A 23,993-nucleotide genomic window follows, 5' to 3' on the forward strand; every position below is an offset into this window, starting at 1 on the left:
AGAATATCAACCTTCAGACTAAAATACAGACGTTTCTGTTTAACCTAAACCCTTCTTTCCTTGTGCTCACAGCAAACCTCCTGTCGTTGCCCCCTGCTGTGATTACAGATATGCACCACACCAAGCAAGTGATGTAAAAACTTTTCAGGTGGAAAATTTAATCTGCAAAGTTATCACGAGAGGGGCCCTGCCCTTAGTGAAAAAAAAAAAAAGGTGGGCGGGTGTGTGTGTAGAGAAATGGAAACATTTATGATCATTAGCCCAAATTCCAAAGCTTCCATTTTTACGCTTTTGGAGGAATATGAAAGTTCGGTTTTCCCACCTGACCCTGTCGGAAAGCACTTGCCCCCCTCCCCCTTTTATTCGGTGGTGATGTCTCCGTTAAAAACGTCTCTGTGGGGGGGGGGCAGAGTGCTTGCATGGTAGGCATGAGACCTGGGGTGGATAACCAGGTATGATATTGCATGGTACCTATAGACCTGACCATCAGGAGGTGGAGTGGAGGTGCTCACATCAGAAGTTCAAGGTCATTCTCTGCTACGTAGCAAGTTTGAGAATGATCTGGGAAACTTGAGACTGTTTTGTTGTTGTCTGTTTTAAAACTCCAGAGGTGGTCAGCTGTGGCCACACAGGAAAATAAAGCAGGAGATAGCATTAGCTCTGCCATGCCTGGCTGGGACAGCTGGGACGATCTGCAGGCAATGCACCTGTCTGTCCGCACACAGTGACAGAGCAAGGCTCTATCCTGGTGACTTTTGGGGGATCTCTGTCTTTCCTCGTTTCTGCGGTTTCTGTTGCTTAACCACCATTGTCCTCACAGTCTCGGGGCTGGACTCCAGCCTCTCCCTCTGATATCATATCCACTCCCCTAGCAGGAGCCTCGTGGCCTCTCGGTGATAAGTCTCCTAAGCCAGCCAGGTTCTTACTTGTCTCACTTATCAAAAATGCAAAAGACCCACGAGGCCTCGAGAGGGCCGTTCCAGCTGTATCTCTGCCCCGGTGCCCTGCTGTCTTGGGGAGAAGGTGCCCATTTTCAAAAGCCCTGACCTTGGCTCGGGTGTGAGACAGTAGCAGAGTCTGAAGTCACCAGTAGGAAGAGCCCAGGCAGCCGGTCTTGCTGTTCCTCTTGGTTTCTGAGATCCTCAACTTTATCTTTTTCTCCTTTCATTTCAGAGACTTATGTGGCATATTTTGCAATATCCAAAATGCCTGGTGCTATTTTAATAAACACTTTTTTTTTCATGCCTAATGTATTTTTTCCAGGCTGGGAATTTAGCAACATTTCCATAGTTTGAAATTGTTTCAAAGAGCTTTTAAAGGACTGAAGACGCTAGAAGTTTTATTGAGGCACGAATGTTAATTTACATTTATATAAATCACTACAGTGTAGTTCTTGAAATTCTAAGGTCTTCTCTTTCAACTTAGTATTTTTAGTTAAATATTTGTGTACCTATTTGGTCGCATACTGTATTAGTTATTTTCTGTTATTGTAACAAAATCCTTGAGGTAAATTTTTAAAAAAGGAGGGCTTATACTGGACTGAGCTCCCAAAGTCCAGTTGAAGAGTGGGAGGAGTGAGAATATAAGCAAAGAGGTCAAGACCATGAAGGGTTCACCCACTGAAATAGTCTACCTGAGCTAATGGGAGCTCACCAACTCCAGTCGGACTGGGGAGGAGCAAGCATAGGATCAAACTAGTCCCTCTGAATGTGGTTGGCAGTTGCATGGCTGAGGCAGACTGAGGGGCCATTGGCAATGGTACCAGGATTTATCCCTCCTGCATGTTCTGGCTTTTTGGGAACCTGTTCTCTTTGGATGTATACCTTGCTCAACCTAGATATAGTAGGGAGGGTCTTGTACCTTCCCCAAAGCAATGTGCCTTACCCTCTCTTAGGATTGGCTGGGGGTGGGGTGGGAGGGTGTGTGGAGGGAATGGGAGGAGGGGAGGGAGTGGGAACTTGGATTGGTATTTTTTAAAAATCTAATAAATTTTTAAAAAAGGAGGGCTTGGGCTGAGGGGGTGACTTAGTTGGTAGAGAGCTTGCCTACAACATACAAGGTGCTGTGTCAAAACAGTGGGTAATAAAAATTAATTTTCTTGGAATTTTAATTCATTATTTCTATCAATAAAACGAAGTTTCTGAAAAATGATTATGTCGGCAAAAGGTAACATCTCCATGAGTAAAAGCACTAGTGAACTGGCCCAATTGTTGCTAAGAAAATTTTTTTTAAAAAAACAAAACAGTAATGAGCGAATAGCAGGTAATACATCAGCCAATGCTACATCATTACATGCCTATTAAAATAACAATGAAGGGAATATAAGTACAGTAAAACTTTCCTGCAAATTCTCTGGCTTGGTGCAATTGCTCTTCTTTATCCCGTGTGCGGGTGTGCAGGCTAAGGCTTGGATACAGGCCTGTGGGAGACTGCCTTCTCTCACGCGTGTGCCGTCCTTCACGCTAGCCTCAGTACTACACGTGCCCTTAACCGGTTCCAGTTCCTGATCTCAGCCCCCAGGCATAGCGGCATCAATATGCTTTTTCTTTTTGGGGTGGTAATGGAGGAACTACAATTTTACCCCCCTCCCCCCAGGTCAAGGATTTTCATGTGAAGCTGTAAGACACTGGATTGTCACCGGGTGTTGGGGAGCTGGTGGATTTCACTAGCTTTTCACACACACACACACACACACACACACACACACACACACACACACACACACACACACTGATTCCCTCTTAATATTGAACAGCCCAAGAAACAACAATAGACATGACTCAGCCGTTCACCTTCTGGATTTAATGGCTGTAGGCAGCTGGTGGGAAGAAAGAACTGAAGAGTCCCAGCAGAGAGAGGATGACTGATGACTTCCTGCTTTAACACACTATCCCAAGGACACTTGCCTCTAAGACAACGGTTGTTAAACCAAGCAAGTGCGTCTGAGCAGAAGCTGCCGGGCCGTTTTAGAGGAGACCAATCGGAGGCAAAGGGCTCTCGAATCATACCACCAGGGCCAGAGTTCACAGTGTCACCGGAGCTCAGCTGCTCTTGGGAATGTGTCGATATGGCATTCAGCCAAAAGAGCCGGGGAAACGGGCCAGGACACCTCTCTTTCCTTGCCCTTTGCCTCTCCAGCAGGGCACTGTCTGGCCACACTCTGCCGGGTGAGTTTTCAGAAGACCAATAGAATCACCCGCTGGGCTACATCAGCAGAGGGACTGTCTGTCCCTGCTCAGAGCAGGGACTGGGCAGTTCACTCAGGTGCCCTGGGCTTTCCTGATTCCAGACTAAGACTGGTGGACCTTTGACACAGGTTCTTATCTTTATGTGTAAAGGTAAAAACTTGATTGGGCTCGAGTGGAAGAAACAGTGGTACTTTATTCTTTCTCGGTTGAAAGTTGAAAGTCTTGTCTTACCATGCCGCGGCTGTCTAAGTCTACCCATTAGGCTTTCCCCTCATTAAGAGATTCTGCCCTAAGAAATGAAAGTCTTTTGCTTGAATGTCAGTGAATAACAGAACAAATATTGGCTCCTCCCTCACAAGTCTAGAAGCAAAGCTTTGGAACTCATCAACCCGGGTATTTATTTATTTATCTGAGCACACGTGCATGCATTCATGTGTATACAGATACACCTCTCTGTGGAGACCAGATGCCAACCTCCGGTCTCCGTCCTCAGGTACTGCCCACTGTTTATTCATGATTTATTTGAGATGGGGTCTCTCACTGAACTTGAAGTTCCCTAATTAGCTAGGCAGGCTAGCCAGTGAGCCCCAGGGATATGCCTGTCTTTGCTTCCCCACTGTTGGGATTGTAAGCATGTGCTCCTGCATCTGGCTTTTGGAAAAAATGTATTCCTGAGGCCAGTCTGGTCTATGTAGTGCGTTCCAGGACAGCCAGTGCTATGTAGAGAGAACTTGTCTCAATAAACTATTCTTAATATTTTAATTGTGTGTGTGTGCATGTGGGTATGTGTATGTGTGTGCGTGTGCATGTGGGTATACGCACAATGAATGTAGCAGGTGCCTGAAGAGGCCAGAAGCATTGGATCCCCGCTGAGGTGGAGTTCTGGTCACTGAAGTTATGAGGTGCCCAACGTAAGTCCTGGGAACCCAACCAGGTCTTCTGGAAGAACAGCGAGCATTCTTAACCACCGAGCCTTCTTTCTCTCCAGCACCCCCACCTGGCTTTTTGTGGGGGTTCTAACCACAGAGACCTCCCTCTTCAGCACCCACCTGGTTTGTTTTTATGAGGGTTCTGAATATCAAAGTCAGGTGCGCCTGCTTTGGAAGCTAGCTGCTATACTGCAGCGGCACGTTCGGCTCTGCTCTGGCTTCCCTCTTTGCCGTCTCCTGGTGGTTGTCAGTGACAACCCAAGGCTGCGACTCCCCTGAACTTTATTCTTCATTCCTCCTCCCACCCATTAAATACCTCTCATATTAAATGAAACTCAGAAATCTTAATAGCAGACTTTTGACTTGGCCTTGGGTGAGATCTCCAGCCCCTCTGCATAAGACCTGGGATGGGATATTCTAAGAGGGAAGAAGACCCGTACTCCTGAGCGTGTGTGCACAATACAGTGGGCTTGACTCGTTTTTCCAACTCAGGCTGTGTGGTTGGCTTGAGGATTCTTCCGCAGAACTAAAATATGTAAGAAGCCATTTTGTTACATAATACTAAAAGTTTACCGCTCTTAATGGAACTTCCTGTGTGGCAGGTTCTAAGTGCTTTGAATGCCTGCTATTGAGTTCTCAGAACATGCACGAGGGAGGTTGCACCTTGTTGCTAATTTTAGACGGGAAGCAAATCATGAGGAGTTCGGGTGAATTCTGTACCACAGAATACAGCCTTCCCAAGAACAAAGAAAGCCTGGAAGAATACTTGGTAGCCTGGAAAGGTAGGCCCTGACTATAATTACGGGAAAGGAGATGGGTGGAGGAACTTATTTATGCCATTCGAACTTCTTCCCTGCAATGATAATAAATTCATATGCCAGTGCAATTGGGACTTTTAAAAATAAAGTGGTTAAAGTCTTAAGTTGGGTTCATAATTTCCACACTATCATGATTACTTAAAAATTTGGGCATGAGATTGGGGGCCAGGGAGAGTGGGAAGGGGAGTTGAGGACAGGTAGGGTCATGATATGTTGTATACATGCATGAAACTGTCAGAGAATAAATAAAGATATTTAAATAAAAAGTTATTAGGCCCCAAAAGCTGGAGTTTAGAGATCACCAAGTATTCACCTCCTTATCTGTCAGTTGAAGAACCTGAGGCTACACCACTTGCTGAAGCCCAGGGAATGAGTTCTTGAGGGAGCGGACCTGCGGATGCTCAATTCGGAGTTCTTTGGGCTGGATTTTTTTTAGATACACCTTAGATAGAATAGCTTGCGCAGGGATTGCGTGAGCAGTTTGAGGATTTCAGCAAAGGCATGTGTCAGCATAACCACTGGCGGCCAAGGTCAAGATGGAGCTCGTGGTCAGCATCTCTGCACGTCCCTCCGTACGACCCAGTTTCAGAACTCTGCCTTTGTTCGTTAGTGCGTGTTGGTAAGAACTCAAGAGCTTGCGTTTCCTTGTAAACTCACACATTTCATAGTTCCCAGAGGAGGTGCACCTTAGTGTAAATGTTTCCTTAAAAGCAGGACTTCACAAAGTCCCGTGCTCTTATTCTCGGCAAGCCCATTCCTAATGGCTGAAATGGCTTGTTACCGTTCAGTGCTTGCAAACATTAACTCAGGTTGCTCTTTAGCCTGGCATGATTATCATTACACCACAAAATGATTCTTCAGCCATTTGATGCTCATATTCCCCAGACACGTTCATAGTCAAAGCGTACGTCTTTTTTTTTCTATAACTAAGCAGTTTCTACATCAAAATCTTGGAAGTTCTATAAGAATAAGACATTTGTTAAAACCATGGTCAGGTTTGGCTTGAAGTGGATCAAGCTTTCCAGTGAACTTGGTGATAATGTAACCGCCATAGGTCTTCAGTGTCTGCTTGGGCATCTTTCTGTTTTCCCGTTGGGTATAGTGAGTCGTAGCCTTCCAGTCAACTCATCTGTGTTACCTCTGGAGCATCCTTCTCTTTCCCTGCTTGGCTTGGTCCTGGGGTGTTGTGAGTAGTGTGTATGTGTGTGTGTCTGTCTGTCTATCTGCCTGAGAGCTATGTGTTGGGAACAGTGAAGCCTAGTTTCATACCAGTATAAGAGTGCTTGTCCATCGGGTCTCCAAATGAGGCAAACCCCTCAGGGGCAGTCTCACTTGACAAGGGCTAGTGGAATAGGGCACACAGAATACTCCTGGGTTGGTGCAGCCTGCATGCTCTCTTCTCTCTCATAATACTGATGACACTATTTAGTGTCACTTTGTCATTCATGCCTGGGAGATGTGGTCATTCCCCGAAAATGCATTTTTCAGCTGTCATTCCAGAGCCTGGGAGCTGTCCTGAGCCAATGCTGACAGGATTGGAGGCCATTCACTCCGTTTCTGCAAATATGCTTTGTTAAAGTTTTAATGGTATCGTTGTTTTTGAGAATGTGCACCTATGTTTATCATCTTTTAGCTTTTAAAATCTATCTATCTATCTATCTATCTATCTATCTATCTATCTATCTATCACCTTTTAGCTTTGTAAAGACAAGATGTATCTGGCTCAATATTTGGCCAAGTAAGCAAAATGATAAGAGTTGTTTTTGGTTTAAAAGATGTTTTGATATAAAAAAGTTGGGAAAGAGCATATTTGGCATATTTGTTTTTTTGCCAGAGGTTAACGTTGTAGGGTGAGAAAAACATGCTTGTTAGTATGGAGAAACGTGCTTGTTTTTGGAGTATAAATAAAGATGGCTTAAGCTCTTTGCGGCCAGCCACTTGTGCGGAACTCACCTGGTGGTTGGACATGACTTCATTTCTTTATGCCGTCGGTTGCCCCTTCCTCATCTCAGGACTGGAACCTGGGCTGCAGTGGGGCCGCGACAGCTACGGTCTCACAATATTGATGAATGAATGAAGTGAGTTCCACATCCGTAAGCTTGGGGAGTGTCCTCTGCTAAGAGCAGATCTTAATCTGTACACGTTTTGACGTCTACAACATAATATAGTCCTTTAGATTTGGCACTACAAAAATTATTTAAAGAATTCTAGGGGATATTCCCCCAAAGAAATAAAGTAGCTTTAATAAACACATTCACAACAAACTAGAAGTAGCAAGTGCTCAGTAGGAGAAAGATTAAAAGATGGAGAACTTCCCACATGTGGGTGATTGACGTAGGCTGATTCTACAGCATCCCACAAAGTTTTATGTGTTATTCTTGGTCCCAGCCTGTAGAGATACTTGAGTGATTCAACCTTTAAGAGGTGACGCCGTAGAGGAGGTTTTAGGCTGGGTCCAGAAACGGACATGTCTTCGAAGGGGGTTGTGAGATCTTGGCTTATTTCTTATTCTTTTTGTGCCTAGCTGTGAGGTGAACTAGGCTTCTCAGCTTTATGTACCCATCGTGATGGGTTGCCTTACTGTGTGCTTAAAACAGTGGCCCAGTCAAGGCACTATGTGTGTGTTTTTTTGGGATGGCTGGCCACCTTGTTCTTTGAGACACTGTCCCTCCCCGAGACCTGGGGCTCACTGACAAGGCTAGACTGGCTCACCAGTTAGCCCCAGAGATCTGCCTGACTCCGCCTAGCACTGAGATTGCAAGTGTATGCTGTCACCCTAACTCTTCATGGGACTTGAACTCTAGTCCGCATGCTTAAGCAAGTGCCTTACAGACTTCCTCTCCAGACCCGCTGTTTTTTTTTTTTAAATATTTATTTATTATGTATGCAATATTCTGTCTGCATGTTTGCCTGCAGGCCAGAAGAGGGCACCAGACCTCATTACAGATGCCTATGAGCCACCATGTGGTTGCTGGGAATTGAACTCAGGACCTTTGGAAGAGCAGGCAATGCTCTTATCCTCTGAGCCATCTCTCCAGCCCCCCGCTGTTTTGTTTTGTGAGACAAAGTCTCATGTAGCCCAGACAGCCATGTCTACACAAACCCTGTCTCAAAGATAAAGAAAAGAAAAAAAAAAAAACACAGACCATTGGGTTGCTTTGTCAACTCGACGCAGCCGAGAGTCATCTAAGAGGAGAAGCCTCCATAGAGCAGTTGCTTAGATCAGGTTATTGAAGGGCGCATGTGAGGGATTAGCTGATCGTTAATTTATGTAGGAGGATCCAGTCCTCAAGCAGGTGGTATTGATCTGTATAAAAAAAGCTAAGACGGAGCCAATGAGTGAGCCTCCAAGGTTCTGCTGGACTTTCTCGGCTGTGAGTGAGTTCCTCCATCAGAGAAAATGTTGTCTGCCTTCAGCTTCTTGCTGGAAATTCCTTCCCTGGCTCCTCTCAGTGATGGACTGTGATGTGGAAGTGGAAGAGGAAATAAACCCCTTTCTCCCCAGATTGCCTTAGGTCAGAGAGTTTTATCGTGGAAAAGATGAACTGAGCACTGGTTGGTACGTGTCTACGCTGGCTGCTTCCAGGACAGCAACCTCCCGGAAGAATCCAAGACAGGCATTTTCTACTTCAAGTTTGGTTTTGTGTGATGATTCCTTACAATCGTTCTCAGTTAATGTGTGTCTGGTCCTGCTGACTGCCTGATCCTCATTGGCTCTTACCGGTGCTTATCATGTGTGCGCATGCTCTCTGCACTGTCCACCGTGCTGTCTGAGGGGAGGGGAGCGAAAAGCATGCAAACCCCACATCCGCCTCACACTCTCCCCTACACCTAGCTTGTATCTTGATTGTTCTTTAAAGCCACATTGGTATATTCTCCAGGTAAACTAGAAGCCTTGAGTCCCTTTACTGAGGCTGCCCCTACCACCAAATCCATTAGGTTCATATCCCGAAGTGAGTCCCTCTTCCAGTCTGTCTGCTTCAGTATCCATCACTGGATTTAATGTCTTCCTTTAGTCTGTCCAAAACACTCTTACCTTTCCTGGGTCACACACTAACTCCTTGTGTGTGTAGTTATTTTCATACCTCTCCTGGGCAACGGGCACCGCACGCCTGGGGGGCACGCACGGTGTCTTAATTACCTCCGCCTCCTCACAAGCCCCCAAGATGATGAATGGGGTCATGATCAGTATTCATTCACGAACTGCGTGTTTACTCTTACTACTTCCCACTTCTGCTGGCTTCGTTGAATACCCGGCTGTGTATTTTAAGAATTCGTCGGCTTCAGCTGCTCAACATCCCTACACCTCCTGTTTACCGTGTTGCTAGTTCGTCCCGGAAGTAAGAACGGGAGCTCTTCAGAGTGTGTCATTGCCTCGTTCTTAGAGCAGGTGATAAAGACAGTGTTGTTGAGGAAATGAGTTCCTTCCTTGCCATGCTTTGGATTTTGTGTTTCTAGCTAGAGCACCAAGCCAGCTTCCTGTTGCTTTGGCAAGAAGTTACAAGGAGGTTTACACTTCCTCTGGGACTTTCCTTTAACATTCATTAAGGAGAACTCTATGTGTAGTGGTGGGAGAGAACATTCTTACATAAAGATTCCCCTGTGCCCGGGCTTACTAAACCGAAAGTGGAACCTGCCAAAATCTCTGGTGTTAGGAGCCAAGGTTACTAATTCGTTCAGATAGTATTAATTTATGCTGCCAAGACACATAAGAACAAGCATTAATTTAGTTTGTAAGTTTAATGAACAATTGGAAGGATCCAAATTCTGAGGAGGTCAATCAAATCTTATGCTATTACTAATTTCTAAGTGCATTGAGAAAAGATGCCCAGGAAGATGGAAGAGATATGTATTACATTTTATGGGGAACATGTAAAACGCATAGAGTTTATCTTTTGCAAAAGTGTAATTTTTATACTTTTGAAATCAATGAAATAACATCATTCTATGTAACAGGACTCTCCTTTAGTATATTAACTCACCTATTATTATTGTGTGTATGTACACATGTTCACATGTATGTGTTCCTATGCATGTGGAGATACAGGTACATGAATACGTGTGTGCATGGCAGTACAGGTACATGTATGTGTGTGCATATAGATGTACATGGACATTTATGCTTATGACTGTGTATGTTCACACACATGTATGCTATGCACGTGGGGGCCAGAAGTCGTTGCCAGATGCCTTCCTCTCTCCACAGTATTTTTGAGACCCCTGTCTCACTGTGTAGTAGGAAGCTGCTAGTGTGTTCACGGCCGTCCTCTGCTTGCTCATTTCCTGGCTGCCCAGACTCCTGAAATAAACACACAGAAACTGTATTAATTAAATCACTGCTTGACCAATTACTTAAGCAAAGTGCTAGCTAGCTCTTACATCTAGAATGAACCCATCTCTATTATTTTATATTTTACCATGAGGCTCGTGGCCTACCGGCAAGGTTCTAGCATGTCTGTCTCCTGTGGCGGCTCCACGGCTTCTCCTCTGCCTCTGCCTCCTTTCTCCCAGCATTCAGTTTAGTTTTTTCCCTGCCTACCACTATTCTGCTCTGCACAGGCCCAAGACAGTTTATTATTATTATTATTAACCAATGGTATTCACAGCATACAGAGCAGGATCCCACATCGTCACTGGGTCTAGTGCTCACTGATTTGGTTAGGTTGTCAGAGGAGTCCCCAGAAATCCACCTGTCTCTATTTTTCCCATGGACATGTACTGCTGTGCCCCATGGATGTTAGGGATCTGAACTCAGGTCCACATGTTTGCATGGCACGCTATGGAGATTGCCTTGCAAGCATTAGTGTAGGCATGCCATTTATACACACAACCTAAAAATAAGTGAATCTTTAAACAATTTAAACAATATGTGCGTTGTCTGTATGTGGGCTTGCTCATTTGAGTGCAGTGCCTCGGAGGTCAGAAAGGGGTTTCAGATGCCTGGAGCTGGAGCTACAGGCAGTTGAGAGCTGCCTCCTATGGGTGCTGGGAACACACTCACGGTCCTCTGCAGGAGCAGTGAGCACCTTCAGCTGCTGGTACCATCCTCCAGGGTCCTCTGCCCATGTCATTAAGCCCGGGTAGGGAAACCGTGATTTTTATATATTGGCAACTAATTCAATTAAACAACAACGGTGTTCATACAAGGGGAGGGTTGTATGATGTACGACTGGTGACTCAGCAGCCTACAACCCTGCCCTTTGCTGTCTGAGGCCACTCTCTGGCTGCCTCAGCCCTGACCAGGACACACACCCGCAGAAAGAAGTTCCCTGACAGTGTGTACTTGCTGCTTTTGAAAATGGGCCTCGCTGAAATCAGTGATCATGGAATCTATAATACACTCATGCTATGACAGGCACTCCCAAGCAATGTGCTGCCCCAGGAGCCCTATGATGCGGTGACTGTCACTATTATTAGCATTAGAGCCTTCCTATCATGACGACACACAACCGAGAAGTAACGAAGGATTCTTGATGTCCCACAGCGAGAGGGAACAGAGGTAGGGTAGACACCCAGCAGTCTGTCTGCCATGCTCAGCCTTCAGCCGGTGCTGTGTTCCTTTGCAGGGTATAGATAGACACAGTTTAGTTCCTAAGAAGGTCACAAAGCTCATCAATCACCAAGTATTGTGATTAGCAGAGTCACAATAATACTAAGTATGTTCAACATACTGTTCATGTGTGTGTGTTGATGTACAGGTTCACATACATGTGGGTGTATGTGTGGAGGTCAGAGGTCAACCTGGATGTTACTCACCAGGTGTCATTTGCCTTGTTTTTTGAGACACGGTCTCTTGTTGACTTGGAACTTGTCAAATAGCCAGTGAGCATCAGGGATCAATGTTCCCATGTCCCCAGGGCTGAGCCTACAAACCTATGCCACCACATGGCCTTTTTATGTGGGTACTTAGTATTAAATTCAGATCTTCCTGCTCCTGCAGCAAGCCCATCCCTCACTGAATTATCTCTCCCTGTTTCTCCCTTTAAGACTCAGAGAGGGAGGCTGCAAGCAAGGAGTGACTTTGACAAGCTGTTAAAGACTGTCACTGGCTGAGCTGCAGCAAGTTCAAAGCTGCACTGTCGTTTCTGCTGCCGTGATAACTACAAAGAAGGGAATTCCATGTGACCTTTCTGATGTATCTTGAGTCCCGGGCAAGCTGTCCTGCGGTGCTGCTTCTGAGTTGAGATGTTCCTCCCTTAAATACACGCTATTTAGAAGCAACAATATCTCTTTGTCTTTTTAACCACAGAAGATAATTACAAACATGATTTTGCTCCAAATTTGTCAGTCACTTCATTCATGATCTCAGGCCTCAGAGTGATTCCAGGGAGCAGCCCAAGGGGCAGGGAGAATATTTTTGCAGCCGTGATAAATAACTGCCCTGCAGGGCCTTTCTGTCAGTAGTGTAGAGAAATGGCACCAAGAAGCTCTGGAAAGGGCATTTTGTGTACATAGACAAGTGGGTATAATGAACAGTTTCAAAAACCCCAAATTGCAGCATATAATTTCTTAGGGATATGTATATGTGAATTTAATAGGTATGTACAGATGGTCTTTTATTGCAACGAATGTGCTAAGTCCTGTGGGAATATAAATATAATAAGATATGATCTCTGTCTTCCTGGAGCTTACTGCATAGCAGTGAAGGCAGATAGATGTTTGTAATTACAATAATATAAAATAAGAGCCATAAAATATATAAATTTCTAGGAACTACTAAGAAAAGGAAGAAAGATAGATCAAATCCAACCTGGAAACCAGAGAAGGTTTCCATGCCTTGCTGCAGACCTTGAAGGCTGGCCAGGTTTCAGTTGCTGTAGTTGGCCATGGAAGCTGTACAGGCAGAGGAAGCACAGAAGTAGACACAGAAGTGAGAAACCCAGGGTGTGTTCAGAAGACACGCAGCAACAAGTCTGGTCACACTGTGGAGTGCTCTGATTGCCAGTCTAGGGAGCCTACTCTGCTCAGGAGCAAAAGGCTATGCATACGCAAGGCTTTTGAGCGGGCAAGGGATGTGATCAGGCTGTTTGTAGGATAGCAAACTTTGCAGAATTGAAGGAAGAGGGCATAGGCAGTTGAAGGGGGGATTTTTTTTTTTGCTAGCTCTTGGTAAAAGCCAGTGTCAGGCAGGGCAATAGGCAAGGCTGGGAAAGACGTTAGAGGACATTCTAGATGTGGTCTTTGAGATATGGGAAGGGGTGAGAAATAACTTAAATGATTTCTGATTTTCTACCAGACACGGTGGTAAAGGCTCAGTTCCTGGCATGACACTGTTGGAAGGTGCTGAAAACTTTAGGAGGTGGCACCTTCTCAGAGCTTTGGGGCTGCTGAGATTATCCCTGAAGAAGATTCTACCTCACTGGTCACTGCTTCTTAGCGAATGGTCCTTCTTTGTCACACACACCTGCTATGAAGCATCACCACAGAGACCCGGTCAACAGCCATGTTTTAGATCTTACCAAACTGAGCTGAAATGTATCTTTCCTGCTTTGAAGTTGACTGTCTCAGACATTTCATTGCAGTAAATGAATACAAGATGACCCATACAAGGATGTCAAGTGGAATGGAGATGAAGAAACTTGTATTTTGCTAATAGCATCATATGTTCCAGAAACATCAAGAACATAGGACTCAAGCAGAAGAAGCATCTCAGTTTGGTGCTGAGTTAATTCGATGGGTTCCAGCAAAGTAAGGAGAAAATAGAATAAGCAAGGTAATGTTAGAAAGTCCAGAAGTCATGCCACTAGGGGACAGGCAGGTGAAGAAACAGGTATTGGGCAGAGCTAGTTTGATAAGGAATAAGAAGGAGATATAGTGGTCAACGAGATGGGAATGAGACACTAGGGAACAGGGAGAGATACAGTGGCCAATGAGCTGGAAGTGCCATGGAGGGTGGACTCAGTGGAGGTAGTGAGTTGTTCAACAGCTGGACTAGCTGGCTGTAGGTGCCGTTCAGTTGTTTTAGCTTTCAGGCATGAGACCAAACATGGTGTTGGTATACAGAGATGAAAACCTTCTCTAACGTGTGTCTTAAGTAGACATTGTCTATCTGCATTTCTGGGGAAGAGATTTCTCAAAAGGAAAATTGTCCTTCTTGAGTCATATTGCTGAGTAAGTTGGTTATGGGTGTTCCCAATCTTCTTTTGTTCTTTGTTGCCAAATTCCTTCACCTCTCCATGTGCCTCGTGTAGCCTTGGGCGGCATTTATAGGGTGTTCCTTGCCTCCCTTCCTCATACCACCAGCCAGTGTTCTCAGTAGATGCTACATAGATGTCTCTGCCTGGATTCCAGGCCTCATGAGGTGATTTCACACGACCAACTATAACCTCACACTGACCACCAGGCATACCACCATTTCCCCAAGAGGGCACTCTCCTCAGTCTTCTCTGCTAATGGTCTAACGATGCCACAGGTCATTTCCACTCATGCTCGGTGGCACAGCTCTGAGATGTATTATGGGATTATGGCTCAGAAGACAGGGGTGTAACAATGATAACGATAAGAAGGAGAATGTTGGATGGTCGGCAGGATGTGGTCTTCAAGGGTGAACTAAATGTCTAGTTGGAATCTTAGTAGTGGGGCAGAGTGGGTGACAGAAAAAAAATCCAAGGGTGGTTAGTAACGGAGGAGAAGGTAGAGTTTGCTGGATTGAAGAGGGGAATGGGTGGTGTCCTATCAGGTTCATCATTAGCATGTATGGTCATTCCCTAAGATGGTGGAAAAGAACTGATGTAGACACTGTTGTAGACCTGGGCATGGAGGAAGACACCCTGCTCCTAAAGCATCAGTGGAAGAAGCTTCTGGCCTATGGATGACTCTGAAAAGAAGCCGTTGATATTGAGGAAATCAGGTGCCTTTGCTTGAAGTGAGGAGAGGTCAGTAAAGTTTTTTTTTGCTTTTTTTAAATTCATGTATATGTGTGAATGTGTCTATGTGAATTTGTGTGTACCACATACATGGTGCGTGTGTGTATGGAGGCCAGAAGAGGGTGACATATCCCCTGGAACTGGCATTAGCGGAGGTTGTGAGCCACCTGATGTGGGTGCTGGGAACTGAACCTGGGTCTTTTACAAAAGCAATAAGTGCTTTTAACTATGCGCCCGCTGTCTCCCTACCTCCTAGCACAGCTTATTATAAACAACTCTTTGGGAATATAACACAGTCAGAGTGATGTGTGGGAAGAAAGCCTTCACTTCAGAACACACACACACACACACACGGCAGGGGCAAGGAGAGGACAGAAGGTTGAGAGAGGATCTTGGGAGTTCACGGGAATGCTAGAAGCTCCAGTCCTGTGTGAGCTCCAAGGTACATCTGAACCCAATCTGTGTACACTGCTCAAGCGCATCCTGCCAGGGAAGTGTTGTGGATTGGTGCTACTGTGCAGCGGTGCCTGAGATGCTGACTTTGAATCAAGTAATTAAAGCACAATGCGTCTGAAAAGGTCAGGAGAGCTGGGTGTGGTTTTTACTTCCTATTTTAAATGGAACAAATTTCATCATGTATGAATATTGTTTTAAAAGTCATGGTGACTGTATAAACAGTTCTGTGCCCTGGCTGAATAACTTTTACTTTTTGGTAATTTAACATTTCTTGGAAATGTTATTAAATTTAAAAGCACCCCCACCTTCCATTGGGTATTTGCTATACCAGCATTGACCATCTTCCATAGACATTACCCAGGTGCAATTCTTTATATTAGCTTTTTAGGTTAGCATACAAAATAATGATATTCTCTATGATGTCTTCAGGCATGTATGCCGTCATACTTTATTCTAATTCCTTCCCCTTCTCCCCTCCCCTCCTCTATACTCTGACTCTCTTTCTTCTGCTGACTCCTCCCCCCCATTTATTCCCTACATGCATTTTCTCACATCTCTCACATCTCCTTTAACATCTATCCTCTCCTCTTAAATCCTCTTTCTAGTTTTCTGGCCTATAAACATATGTATATGCATAGTTTCATGTCTAGGTTCCACATAGGAGAGTAAATGTGTATTTGGTCTCCTGAGTCTGGGTTATTCTGCATAGCCATTATTTTAATTAAATGATTTCCACTTGCATCCATTTTCCTGCAAATGCCATGGTCTCATTTTCTTCTTTATTCCATTGTGTCTAGTTACTACCTTTGTCCAGTCATCTGGTGATGGGCATCTAGGTTGGTTCCATCTCCTGGCGGTTGTGAATAATGCAGCCAGGGTATGCTGCTGACAGCAAGCCAACTTCTCATGGAGCCCCTTTCCTTTGGAACTTTGGGCCTTCTATCATTGTCAGTAAACAGGCTGGTGTTTATGGAGCTGACACCACACAGTATCTGGTGTTAGACAAGAGACCAGTTTTACCCTGTGTTTATTATAGGAAGATCTGAGTGATGCCCTTAACCTTAGCTTCAGTCCCTCATTGTGATGGGGAACGAAAGCATGAAAGCAGCATCACCCCAGAGATTGTGTGTGAGGATGAAGAGATGTCATTTGGCTTCAGGAAGCAGCCCCGTGAGTTTGCGATGACCAAGATTCTACTCCCTGGGGAACTGATTGTGCATCGGAGTTTGAGAACATGTGGTTCAGACTATGCTTACTTTCTCAGCTGACTCCCTGAAATGAACAAAGAACAAAGGCACAGTGCTGCTATAAAGGGAAAGTAGGGGGCATCTTATGGGTCACTGAGAGGTAAACTCACAAGAGAATTGCAAGAGAGGGCAGTGTTGGTAGCGATCCTCAACACTCCACTGCCAATGGCTCCTTGAGCTGCTATGATCCAAGGGCAGGTCTCTCTCTCATCTCTCTCTTCCCCTCTCTCTCTTTAGAGACATTGGCTGCTTGCTTTCCTTCTCATTATAGAGACATTAACAGCTTGACAAGATTCAGCTTCTATTAAATCAGATTTTTGGATTAGAGCTCTGGTTTTGCCTTCAAAGGAGGCTTCTATCCTAAGGTCATTAAGAGCAAGTGGCTTCCAACTCTTCCTTTGGGCCCATTCTTCTCAAATCTATGTATGTCTGAACACTGTAGTAATCTTTGGGATGTAGAAGTTGGGGAACTAGAAACAGCTTCAATCTTGCTCATTAATTTTAAGTAAGATTATCATTCTCATAGGCTTAGAGAAATGGATTTCTTTCCCAGGTTCCTCCCAAGTGGAAGATGTTCTTCCCCTCAACTCAGTTGCTTTGGAAACAATAGGTGAAGCAGGGTATCTTTTTGGTTTCTATGGATCCTTACAAGCCAACTGTCCTTTCAACCTTGAAACCGTTTCCCGGAAATGAACAAAGAACAAAGGCTCACTGCTGCTATCTCTTTCCTGTCTCCCACCTTTATTTGATAACTCTATCATCTGATGTGCTGAGTTTATTTCCTTCTTTATTCCTACACTCAGTCTGGTCAGTTGTTCTTGATCTACCCAACAACCTGGTATTGTAATATTTTGAGTTTTTATGTAATAATAATTTCTTCTGTCCCATTTCAGCTGGCCACTGCCACCCCCATGGCCTTACCATGGCATTATTGTCATTGCAGATACCCTCACATCCTTCGGAATCCCTCTATTGAAATGATTGCCATACTATTTGAGAATATATTTTGAGCCTGACTCTCACTCCTATCCTGTTGAAACTTTGACTCTTTAGAGCACTTTGGGGACTGAATATCCCTAAAATTGACGCTATCGATGGTTCTTACTTTCCTCAGTAACATGTTATCGTCTTGCCCAGGCACCTCCTCCTATACATCCCACCAGGGATCTACAGTGGGGGTGGCTTGCTCTTAGGGAAAAGGCTCAATACAGGAAACTTCCCACAAAGCTCAGTTGCTCCCTTTTGTTTAGCTACGTATGAGAAACTTATGCTGCTATAGAAAATTCATATGACTGGGTTGTCTGGGACTTACCTGGTTTTCTACCCTAAATCCCAAACACTGTTCAATGCCACTAGAAAATGCTGGTTTTTGTCTTTGGCACAGACATGCCTCCTGCTCGCTACGACAGTGTGTCTTTGCACAAGTCCTTCCATTCAACTCACCCAGGCTTGGCCAATAACATCTAGCAGTTTGGTACAATTTACTAGTAACGTTCCTCTCACACCAACACTAAAATACCAGTTCACCTGCACACTGGAAGCAGTATTGGTGCACCTAAGGCAACCCTCCCTTCATGTCTTTAACCCACCCACATTTGCTTACCCAGGTCCCCAATTATCTGGAATTATCTTCTCTTTTATAATAATAACTGAATAATTCTTCTTTCATCACTGAATTATTTATATAATAACATATGCGAAAAGTCTATATATATAGACTTTTTTTAATTACTAATCACGTCTAAGGATAAGCCCTCGTCGCTTATCCCTCCCATGGTTTGTTTCTCTCGTCACATGATCTTCAAACTGTTCTGTTTACACTCACTGCCTCTGTTTTCTCTCCACTTTTCCCCTTTCATAGGTTACTCTGAGCCCACTTTTTTTTGCACCCATTGTTTCACTAAATCGGTTTTTATTTAGATTTTTTTTGATAGATTCTATTATAGCAGTCAGTTTGGCACTAATCTTACTTGGCCTCTTATCGATTGAGAATAAGATTGAGATTATCTTTTCTTCTTGTTTGTTTCTTTCTGTAATAAATTATAAAGGGATGATTATTAATAGGTAATGAGAGTATATTCACAATTCACTTTAAACTCTTTCAGGATATAGCTTTCCATTTTGAAGTTTCTCTGAGCCATCTTAACAAGACTTATTGAACTTGTGTGTTGTGGAACAATCTTTTTGTACATTGTGAAGATGTGTTGCTCTCATTGGTTTAATAAAGAGCTAAATGATCAATAGCTGGGCAGAAGAAGATATAGGTGGGAGAGCCAGACAGAGAGAACTCTGGGAAGAAGAGGGATGGAGGAGAGAGAGAGAGAGAGAGAGAGAGAGAGAGAGAGAGAGAGAGAGAGAGAGAATTATATACAGGAGGACAGGTAAATATCATGAGACATGTGGCAACATGTAGATTGATAAAACTGGGTTAATTTAAGTTGTAAGAACTAATTAGTAATAAGTCTAAGCTATTGGCTGAGCATGTAAAATTAATGATAAGTCTCTGTGTGCTTATTTGGGAACTGACTAGTGTGACAAAAAATTCTGCCTATACATGTGACTTGTTTTGAAGGGTTTGCTAATGTCTGATTGGGTAGATACATATTTCCTTCTTTCTTGAAGCCCCTTTATTCCCCAAGCCACCAAATTTCCCTCTGCATTTTCTAAGTGTCTTCTCAGACATTGGCTATCCCCTTTATACTTCTCTGGTTCCCATTGTTTACTACTTGATCTTGGGATGACCTAACACTGGGGATATATATATAATGTTGTCCAATTACGTGGGCTTAGATTCTGACTCCATCACTTCCTACCAATATGACCTTGGAAATGTAATACTATTATTGTTTTTGAAAAATGAGGGGCTGAGGGGTGGTGAGGGGGCTCAGTTGGTAAAGGCTCTTGCTGCCAAGCCTGAATAGCTTGAGTTTGATTTCAGGAACCCACATTGTAGAACTGACTCTCATAAGTTGTCCTCTGACCTCCGTGCCCATAGACAGACACACACGAACACACACACATACACACACCTAAACATGAAAAGTTGAAGGACAAATGAGGGGGGCAAGAGAGTATAGTAAAGGGGTGAATATGTTCAAAGCACATGGCATACATGTATGAAAATGTCATAACAAAAGTCATCATTTTGTATAATATATGGTAAATTCAAAAAGTAAAATTCTAGTGTGGCGGTGGTGGCGCATGCCTTTAATCCCAGCACTCGGGAGGCAGAGGCAGGCGGATCTCTGTGAGTTCGAGACCAGCCTGGTCTACAAGAGCAAGTTCCAGGACAGGCTCCAAAACCACAGAGAAACCCTGTCTCGAAAAAAAAAAAAAAACCAAAAAAAAAAAAAAAACAGGAAAAGGAGAGAAAAAAAATCACTGTATCTGCTTCCTAGAGATATTGCAAGGATTGAATAAGTTAATCTGATCCGAGTATGTTGAACGATTCTTGTTCATAGTAACTCTATGTCAGTCTGTATTAATGGTAGCTGTTGTCATTCATCACCCCTTTCATTTGGTGCTGAAGTGGAAGAAAACTTGCCATCTGGACCAACGCACTAGAAAACAATTGTAGATGGCTGTTATCTCTGCCACATAGATTATAGGTATGTGAGATAATAAAGCCAGAATGTAAAAGGTGTAAGACAGATTTGAGGGACTATGGAAGTAGCTTAGTGGATAAAGCACTTACCATTCAAGCGTGAGGACCACAGTTGAATCCCCAGAACCCACATAAAGCTGGACAAGCTGGTTGTCTAGACTAACTGAACTAGCTAGCTGAATTATATAAATTGTGAGCTGAAGATTTAGCAAAAGATCCTCCTCATTATAGAAGTTAGACAGAGCTAAGGAAGACATCCAACATAGAACATGGCCTCCACAGGCACACACACACATGGACACACATATACATACCCACACCTGTGAACACACATACATAAATGCACACCCCACACATTTAAATAAAAGAAGGAATAGGTATAAAAGTAAGTAACATTGGTTAGGAGCAATAGCAACTGTTCCTGATAGTTCAGACAAATTAGGTAGAGATAATTTGTTGGAAGATATTAGAAAGTACAGCAGTTCCAGAATTTTGGGGAAGCCGGGTTAATCGTTCATTGTCATTACTAGTGCAGCCGAAACAATGACTAAACTTACAGAGAAAGGATTGTAGCAAACTGGCATTCTTAGTTTGTATTGCTACTTGACAGGCCCCAATTCCTAACTTGAAGCTAGAATCTATGACACTACGGTCCCAGAAAGGGGCTTTCTCTGCCACTGCACTTATCAGTCAATTGGTCTCCAACTGTAGGGCCATCACTGCTAACTCCTGCTGATTTTCCTGCCCGGGTCTTGGTGCCTTCATCCTTATCTTATCAAGGTCTTCAGGCAGACTAATTTTAGTCCCCAGAGGGTCCCCTCCACCTGGTGCCATTCTTCCTCCTTATGGCCCGTTATTGGATGCCTCCTAGATTCTGCCTTATCTTATATCTTTCAATTAGATGTTACTTCTTGAATGACATTGAATGGGAGCTCCTTGGAATCAGGGATTGGTGTGTTTTGTTCACTCTTGTTACTTATTCCACAGAGCAGCGACTGTCAGGTAAATGAATGGGCAAGGCAGCCTCCATACTCTCAGTATTCATGAGGTTTCCTAAACCCATCTCCAGTGTTTCGCATCCACACTGTGTCTGGTGCTTTAGTCTGCCTGGTGTTTTGTTTAAATCTGCATTCACACTAAAGACCATTATCAACAGAGTAATAAAAAGCAACTCATGGAATGGAATGGTGCAGGACAATTGTCTATATTCTGTCAATTATGTTTTAAATAAATGCTGATTGGCCAGTAGCCATGCAGGAAGTATAGGTGGGACAACTATACCTAGACAGGAAGTAGAGTCGGGTCAATGAGAACAGGAGAATTCTGGGAAGAGGGAAGCTCATTCCTCTGCAGTCCTGTCCAGATACACAAGAAGCAAGATGTGACTGCCCCGCTGAAAAAGGTACTGATCCATGTGGCTAACAGAGATAAAAAGAATGGGTTAATGTAAGTTATAGGAGTTAATAAGAAGCATGAGCTAATGGGCCAATCAGTTTATAACTAATGTAGACCTCTGTGTGATTTTCTTTGGGACCTAACGACTGTGGGAACTGGGAAGGACAAAACCCCCCTGACAACAATAGAAAAAATGTTTGCAAATTGTGCTCATTACTTTTCTCCTTGCTGTGATACAATATTTGGCAAGAGCAGTATCAGAAAGGAAGGGTTTAGTTGGCTCCTGGTTTAAGTGGAGACACAGTTATGGAGACTCATCATGGAGGGGAAGGTCTGGTGGCAGGAGAGTGAGGTGGCTGGTCACATCGTACCTGCAGGCAGGAAGGAGAGATAGGCTTCACTGCTTTCTCCTTTTCATTTAGTCCAGGACCTCGGCCTATGGGACCACACTGTTCACATTACGGATGGGTCTTCCCCCTGAGAGAATGTATATGGACACATCTTTAGGACACATGGAGAGGCTGGATCCTTAAGCAACTTCAAAGCCAGTCAAGCTGACAATGAAAATGAACCATCACACTGGTCATGGGTCTGAAAAGGGATTAGTCTCCAAACTTGTAAAACATTTCTAAAGCTCTACAACAATATAAACTCCATCTTAATAGGGACCAGATCTTGGGTAAACAGTTCTACAAGAAGATACATAAATGGGCAGTAAACACATGAAATGATCTGAAAGGTTAGCAGCCACTCAGGGACAGAACATCAAACCCACAATAAGACACCACTTCCTGCTTATTTGGAGGCTGGCTGTTTTCAAAAGGAGCAGGCAAACAAACAAGCCAGAAAATAACACGTGTTAGTGAGGATGCAGAGAAATTACAACCTTCACGCTTTGCTGGGAGGGATGCAAAACTGCACAGCTCGAGAAAAGCAGTCTGCTCTTCCCCCCAGATTAAAGATAGATACCGATCCGGAAATTCCACTTTTAGCTGTTTCAAAAAGAGCTGAGAGCAGAGGCTCACACATTGACGTACACCTACATCCACGGCAACCTCATTCACCATAGCTAAATGGTGGGGACACAGCCCAGTACCTAGTAATAGGTGAACAGATACGCAAAATATGCTGTGTGTGTGTCCATGAGTGTAAGAACTATTCAGCGTCCTAAAAGGAGTGAAGTCTTGAACCTTGAGGTTACCATGTGAACCTTGAGGTCACCGGGTACGCTGAGTGAGACCATGCAAATACGAATAGACAAATATCGTACAGTTCCATCTCCATGAAGTCCCTAGAACTGTCAAGTTCATAAATAAAAATAATTGAGCTTTTTAGGAGCTGAGGAGAGGCGAAGAGGGATGCACTCTAATGCACCTACTAATGCTAGCTTTAAAAGATGTAAGAAGCTCTGAGGATGGACAGCCCACAATTAGATTATACTCAGTGTTGCTGAGCAGGGAGCCTAAACATGAAAAAATGTTAACTTTTCTGTTTTTATAGTATTGCCACAATAAAAATGTAAAATCAAAAGGAAAAGGCTATATTCCTTGTTACATCTAAGCTCGCTCGGGGGGTGGGGGTGGGGCAGGACCTTGGCTGGGCTATCCCCTGCGTCTAACACAGGGTGCTGGGCACAGCAGTGCCGTTTGTCGGAGCTGAGCGAATGAGCATACAAAGAGTGCTTGGACTTGGAGGAAATGAAGCTGTATGCCAACAGGTTTCCACCCTGAGAACACTGGCCAAAATCTGGTGTGGTTGTGTGCACGCGTGTGTGCATGCATGTATGTGTGTGTGTGTATGCATGTGTGTGTGTGCATGTATGCATGTGCGTGTGTATGTGTGTGTGTGCGCCGCACAGAGTCCTTTGTTGGTTCCCACTTTGCTCCTAAAACAATCAATGTGTCAGGGTTTAAGTCTCTGTATTTTTAAAATTTTGTGGATGGCCTTTCTCCTTTGGTGTTCTCAAGAGAACCGATATTCCTATGTGTTACAGTCCTGGACTCTTGCTTAAGGAGATGTCTTTGGGTCTTTGCTGTGCATTGGTAAGAGTGGCTTAAACTCACCCACTCACAGACCCTCCCCTCGGTGGCAGGTCTCACCTAGAGGATCTCAGTCATTGCTGTTCTTTCTTCTACCCTGGAGGCCCCATGGCTGCCTTGTGCTTTCAATGGATGGACCGTAAAGGCTTTGCTAAACGGCTCGCGTATCCTTTATGTCTGTTCATGTATCAGATTGTAACCCCCAGAGGAACAGAGCCAAACTGTTAATCCGCACTCACGGTTCTAAATTTACTCAGTGAACACATTGGGTTTATCCTCATGATGACGATGAAGATGAACTTCCATTATTTTGGATGGACCTACTGAATGTTATAGGTTCTTCTTGGAATGTTCTGGATGGTGTCTTCTTTTTCACTTCAGTACCTTATTCCCCCGGAGTGAAATGCAGAGACATAGAGAGGTAAATGGTCTGAAAACAAATGTAACTGTA

Source organism: Microtus pennsylvanicus, chromosome 16, assembly GCF_037038515.1.
Source record: "Microtus pennsylvanicus isolate mMicPen1 chromosome 16, mMicPen1.hap1, whole genome shotgun sequence".
In the NCBI taxonomy this organism is placed as follows: domain Eukaryota; kingdom Metazoa; phylum Chordata; class Mammalia; order Rodentia; family Cricetidae; genus Microtus; species Microtus pennsylvanicus.